A 7,451-nucleotide genomic window follows, 5' to 3' on the forward strand; every position below is an offset into this window, starting at 1 on the left:
GGCTCATACACAAAGTGGATTCTTTGTGCGAGAAGTTGATGGGGACGCCTATCCTTTTCGGGCGTTTCATTAATTTAATATGTATTTTGCGGAATCACCTTTCACGGTGGATTCCGTGAGGTTTTACGGTGGATTCCATAAACTTTGTTGACCGGGGCTCATACACAAAGTGGATTCTTTGTGCGAGAAGTTGATGGGGATGCCTATCCTTTTCGGGCGTTTCATTAATTTAGTGTATACATGGGTGATTCCATAGCGGGTGATTCCGCAAAATACATATTAAATTAATAAACGTTTATGAGTTTAGAGTGCGCACTCGTAATAAATTAAGGTTAAGATTGATTTCTAACCAGTTGATTTATTTATGTAGCTGAAGACTGCTAGGTATTCACTTTTGTCGGTTTAATTGTATTATTTTACTAACGATTGTAAATGCTTCAGTTGATGTGTAGAGATAGTAGCAGTGGCGGAGGAAAGCATTGGAGGATAGCGTGTATTCGAGTTATCACTTATATTTTGATGGGCACATACCTTAGGCATGGCGTCTATATTTTGTCGCACCTATTTATTGAGGCGTTGGATATTTATTTATTATTTTGTATGTGCATGGGCGCACGATTATGATATTTGTATTTGGACATTGTATTGGGTACACCTGACTCTTTGGACGCTCGCCCATTAGCTTTATTTCTATTTTGTGCTAAAGCAAACCCAAAAGCCAAAAGCGTGCTATTTTGTAATTTGGGCCATTATTTGAGCTTGAAGATGATTAATACATAAAATACATGCTTTGTGGAGCGCTCACACAAGGCATGGGAGGAGATTGCACCCAATTGGTCTCTTGTTCATGTCGTGTATGCTTTTTACCTTGAGTTTTGTGCAAAAAGTAGAGTTCTTTTATTCTTGGGGACCTTCCAGCATTCACTACGCAAGCATACGGCATCCGATCTGCGCACCATTGTGCTCTTTTACACAAGCTTGTCTTGCGCTTTTCCTGGTGCGCCTTTGCCTTCCATTTCTCTCGCCTTGGCCTTTGTCTTTGTCTTTGTCTTTTATTTTAGGTTTCCGGATTTTCCACTGCCTGGCACTCTTTTACAAGATTTCAAGGTGCGCCTTTGTATTTTAAAATGCACCTTTCCCCTTTTGCAACTGCCTTGGACTTTTAAGGTTGCCCTTGCGCTTTTGGCTTTTTCTCCTCTTCTTTCTTCAGTCGAGCTACCTTTTTTCCGCCTTTGCCTTGCATTTTTTTAATTTCCTTTTGCTTTCTTCGTGTTGGGGTTAACACATTGGCAAAGAACCAATCTAGGAAAAGGCTAAAATACCCAAGGTCAGATAATGGGTGTGAGTATGTATCACATGCTTTTGAGCAGTTTTGTGATGATGAGCGGGGTATTAAGTGTCAGTTGACTGCCCCTTACACCCCTCCCCAGAATGGTATGGCTGAACACATGAATAGGACCATTCAAGAAAGGGCCCCGTAGCATGCTTAGCTAGGCTGGCTTACCGTAGCACTTTTGGGCTGAGGCAGTTACTACTGCCGTGCATCTCATTAACAGGCTGCCTAGTAGTGGCATTGACTTTCAGGTTGTAGAGGAAGTATGGGCAGGCAAGTCCCCCCTCTTATGATCATTTGCGTGTCTTTGGATGTGAGGGATTCTGCCATGTGCCCAAGGACAAATGCAATAAGCTCGATCCTAAAAGTGTCAAATGCATTTTCATTGGATATGGAGATGTAGGAGAGATGGGTTACCGTCTATGGGATTCGCAGGCGCGGAAAGTGATCCACAGCCATGATGTCATCTTTCATGTGGACAAAATGCATATGCAGCCTGAGAAAGTGTTTGAGATACGCAGAGTTATGTTTGAGGAGGAGCCACCTACTCCCATTCAGCCTCGCTCCAAGGCCAGCTGGACAGCATGCAGCATCACCTGATACTCATGGCCCAGATGTTAGACATGCTGATGTTAGACATGATTTTGGTTAGGTAGCAAAGCCTGGGTTGAGGCATTCTACTAGAGATAGACGACCTCTTGACCATTTTGCGCCCTCTATGGATTATCTACTAGTTACAGATGTAGGAGAGCCTCTCACTTATGATGAGGCTATGCACAGGGGTGACTGTCACTCTTGGGAGAGGGCTATGCAGTTTGAGCTTGACTCATTGCATAAGAATCAGACTTGGGATTTGGTTTCCTTGCCTCATGGTAAGAAGGCTTTGCCATGCAAGTGGGTGTACAAGCTGAAAAGTACCCCTGGACACCAAGCCAACATATAAGGCTCGACTAGTTGCTAAGGGTTTTAAGTAGGAGCATGGTGTTGACTTTGATGAATTCTTTTCTCTTGTGGTCAAGATGACCACCCTATGCTTAGTATTGGCCTTGGTTGCATAGCTTAAACTGAACTTGTACGAGATGGATGTCAAGACGGCTTTTTTACATGGGGACTTGCATGATGAGATTTACATGGAGCAGCCTAAGGGCTTTGCAGACCCTGGCAGGGAACACCTAGTGTGCAAGCCAAAGAAGAGTCTATATGGCTTGAAGTAGGCACCTAGGGAATGGTACCATAAGTTTGATGCATTCATGTAGTCACAGGGCTCCAGCCGCAGTGCTATGGATCCGTGCTTGTACATGAAGAAAGCCCATGACGGTTCTTTACTGCTTTTGGTACTCTATGTGTATGACATGCTTTTAGCAGGGAGAGGTCATGAGGAGCTAGATGCACTTAAGGCTCAGCTCAAGAAGAGATTTGAGATGAAAGATCTAGGACATGCCTCTCATATACTTGGTATGTGCATTACACACGATAGATCTCAGGGACTACTCTATCTGTCATAGAGGGACTACTCTATCTGTCATAGAGAGAGAGTACATTCATAAAGTCCTTGAGCGCTTCTGTATGCAGGATGCTAAGCCTATTGGCTGTCCATTACCTTCTCATGTGAAGGTTTCACAGGCCAATTGTCCACAGACAGATGAGCAGAGGGCTGAGATGGCCAAGATTCCATATGCATCAGCCGTGGGCAGTCTTATGTATGCCATGATAGCCACCCATCCAGATATTACTTTTGCAGTTGGGGCTGTGGCATGTTATATGGCTACACCTGTTAAGAAACATTGGGATGCCGTGAAGGCTATCATGAGGTACCTGAAGGGCACATCAGATATGTATCTTTGCTATGGTAGCCAGGATACAGGAGTCATGGGGTACACTGACTCTGATTATGCAGGACATGCAGATAGTAGGAAGTCTGCTTCTGGCTATGTGTTCACTTATGTTGGAGGGGCTATCTCTTGGATGTCCAGGGCACAGAAGTGTACAACCCTTTTTACTATAGAGACAGAATATATTGCAGCCACAGAGGCTGGCAAGGAGGCTATTTGGTTAGGCTGTTTAATTGCAGACCTTGGTATGACAGATGCTATGCCTACACTGTATTCGGATTCTATGAGTGCCATTCAGTTGGCCAAGAATTTGGTCTTCCATCCGAAGACAAAACATATTGAGGTGAGGTATCACTTCATTCGTGAGGTCATTGAGGATATGTCTGTTGACCTTGTCAAGATTCCAACTGAGCAGAATCCTGCAGACTTGCTCACGAAGAGCCTCACTACCGAGCGCTTTGCCTTCCTCATGATGGGCATTGGATGAGATGATGTCTTTTCCTCATCTTGTTGTACATGTGTCCATGTTGTACTGTCTTTTCTTTTTTCTCTCTCATCGGGCAGATTCGCCTTTATGTGGGAGGTTGTTGGGGGTAAAGGCGCCTCCGCCTAGTCGCCCGTGTATTACTACATTGACAGTACCCACCACTGCACATTGCAGGTGGCGGGCGCCTGTCACAGTCACTTATTCTTTATTCTTTTAGTGACAATTTGAATAAAGGAAGGCCCGGCCACACATTGTGGTTGTTGGAGTTCCCGATTTGAGTTTTTACTCTCTCTCTTACTCTTGCTCTCCATCCATCGTAGCTCCCACCGCCAAGCTTCTTCCTCTTGGGTTCGACTTCCCTTTCATACTCTAATGCACACCAATGAGCGATTGTTAAACTTAAGGTGTCAAACTCCTTCTAGCTAGACTTTGTAGAAGTTTTGAAAATAAGGAGAGTCTAAATGAAGTGCCTAAGTGTGCCACCACCTTTATTAAGCTAGGTTAATGTGTATTAAACTTATTAAGTTAGCTAAATTTAATTAACTCACCTTAGCTACTTATTAGTGAACCTATACACCACTATTTACATGAGACATGTACTCACCACCCACTACATGAATATCTCCTCATGTAGCCTAGTATGAATCTCTTAAAGTGGGGTGAAAGAGAATTTATGGAGCATGGACTAAGAAGGTGTTGATGCTTTGCATCTCTTGTTAAAGTACATGCAATCAAACTAGACTTGGATAAAAAAGGAAGATCAAACAAGTCTTCACTAGGCATTTCAAGAGCTTCATATTTGTTGAGTTTATGCATGAAGGCACATATGGTCCAATGATACGACCCTAGATTCACAAAAAGTTTATCACAATGTACTTAAGTTTAATAAACAATCTATACTAGTGTTGTTCACATGAAGAACACCCAAACCAATGAATCTGGCCTCTTTGTTCAATATGTTCACTTAAGAAGATGTGAATATTGACCATTTATATTATGATGATAAAGAATATTATCAAATGGGAGTTTATTTTTGGGGGACTAGACCTTTATATACACTATGCAAGCAACCCATTGAGGTAAGGAAGGATCTCCTTAAGAAGGAATGCCATGTATGGGTGAAAATACCTAAGCTCATCTTAAAATATTCTTTCTAATATTTGTGAAGGGCTTGGAAAAGTCCTTCATGTGCCATCATTTGCCATAGAAATTTCCATTTGTGATCTATTGAAGAAGTTAAACCAAGAAGTACAATTGTGGGGTTATGCTACAATTATGGTTAGTGGGGACATTGTTGTAAAATTGAAGTTGTTAAAGTAGGCAAGCACCAATGTCTATACTAATCAACAAGAGGATCTAGAACACACAAAACTTGGATGGTATTCAATCAAAATAATTCTTATACCCAAAAGAAATTAGGGGTTGTTGCCAATATTTAGATATTGGAAACTTTTGGCTTGAAGCTTCTATCTCCATAAATAGCAAAGATATAGTGAGCACTTTTCTATGACTCAACAAAGTCCCCTTAGATATTCCAAGACTAATGAAAAGATGTGTATGGAAACGAGTAGTAACGATGAATGAAAATCATATTAGTTCACTCCAACTTGCTAGGTGAAACACTAAACATGGTCGATTTTCCTTTAGCAAATCAACTAGTTTAATACTTTTTAGGGTGTTGGATGAAGGTGAAAACAATTTGATGGGGATGATAATCCACTTACTTGTTGTTTTGTAGACATTAAAGGAATAACTTTAATAGGAATGCAATGCTATTTTGAAAATGGGTGTGAAAATGGGTGTATCCTAATTGGCTTAATGCATGTCAAGCTTCCTATGCACTCAATAGCGAGACATAAGCGAAGCTCTTATTCCTTCAAAAGTCCAAAATACTTTAGCAAACTAGCTCTCACCTAGTTGCTTTCTTCCCTTGTGCAAACGATCAAGTTCACTTTTTCAAGCAAGAAACCAACCAAATGATTTTGAGATTGTAGACACACCTAATTCTCCCTCTTGTTGTTGTCTGTCGGATTTAGAGTTAGAGATGCCCTCATGATCCTTGTGTGGTCATCTTGCTTTGAATGCTTAATCTATGCTCACAACCCACTCCAAGCTCAAATCACCATTGCAAGAGAAAAAGGAGGAGGAGGAGAAGAAAACTAAAATGGAGATGGATAACTCAATGAGTGCTTCACCATTGTCCCTCACACTCTCAACCTCACTCTCGCCCACAAACACACACACACACACACACACACACACTCTCTCTCTCTCTCTCTCTCTCTCTCTCTCTTTGTGTGTGTGTGTGTGTGTGTGTGTGTGTGTGTGTGTGTGTGTGTGTGTGTGTGTGTGTGTGTGTGTGTGTGTGTGTGTGTGTGTGTGTGTGTGTGTGTGTGTGTGTGTGTGTGTGTGTGTGTGTGTGTGTGTGTGTGTGTGTGTGTGTGTGTGTGTGTGTGTGTGTGTGTGTGTGTATGGAAGCAATAACACAATAATGAGCAAGAGAGCTTCAAAGCAATTCACACACATACGAATGTCCTTCTCTTACTTTTTTCTAGCTTATATACATGGGCTTCCTTTTTGGGGTACCCTTCTATATTGGGTGCCCACTTCTGTAGTTAAACCCTTGACTTGACTCTTTGCCCTAAATTATTCGCATCCATCGGCTACAAATTTTCTTGTCTAAATTTCTACATGAGTTCTTTTACAAATTGCATGGGAGTGAGCTCAACTCTCACAAAATGGTTTAATAGTTGATTACATTGTGATCAACTAATTATTAATTGTTGGAACAAGATGGGATTCCAAAAATTTTATCCACCAAATCCAAATTTTGGCCTTTTTCTCCTTGCTCTTCTTCTTTCATTGTTGTTGTGTCATTGTTGTCGAGGGTTAGCATTATTGCCCTCCTAGACAAGTGCCAGTCCCTTAGCACTCAACAGTGAGTTGGATTCTTCTTAATGGGGATGGCCTTGATGTGATGTTCTATTAGAGGGGTGCTAGTATTTCTAGGTATAGAATTTTCCATCTTTGTTGTCTTGGAGGATGGTACTTGAGGGTGCAAGTGATGGCTTTCATGGTGGGGTGCTAGTATTGAGATGGTGGAGATGGAAGAAGCGAAGGTTCTATGGCCATTGATGTTGTTGAGTTCTTTTCATCGGTAGTTATGTACCTATAATAGTAATTATGTGCACTCCCTAGGGTGTGACTACCCTGTCATGTAGTGTGAAGTGTGCATGTAATGCAATTGGGAGTTGGGTTGTTGAACCCTAGGTAAGCTTAAAGAGTTGTCCCACATTTGAGGAGCTGATTAGTGTAGAGTTATTTGTGTGATCCAATGCTAAGGGTGACAAGTCTTTGGTTACAACTAGGGGGGCTTGCCCTTAAGGCTCCATGAGGTGGTGAAGTGTCGAGAAGGGCTAAGCTTTGATAACTCCCTAGGTGAATTCAAGGTCCTCATGCACCTTAAAGTCAAAAGCCACCACAATGTCGACCATTGCCTTTCTTGATATTTTTACAAGGCCTCATTAGGGACTTCTTCTTCTTTTTTCGACTATGGTCCAGCTGGTCCACTATCATCTTCTGTGTGGGAGCTCTCAAGACCTCAATCATCTGTTCATGGATTTCCCATTGTTCATGAGTCATTTCCTCTTAGCTCTTATTCATAAAAATGAAGAAGCTTTGGCATCTATATTGGGGGTATCCATATGTATGGTAATTCCACTTCTATCTCTCGGTGGGAAGGAAACAAGCCATAGATCCATGTGTTTGAGGTCATTGCCATCATACCCTATTATGCATA

Source organism: Lygodium microphyllum, chromosome 23 (assembly GCF_053477565.2).
Source record: "Lygodium microphyllum isolate KBCC chromosome 23, Lygodium_microphyllum_v1.1.10, whole genome shotgun sequence".
In the NCBI taxonomy this organism is placed as follows: domain Eukaryota; kingdom Viridiplantae; phylum Streptophyta; class Polypodiopsida; order Schizaeales; family Lygodiaceae; genus Lygodium; species Lygodium microphyllum.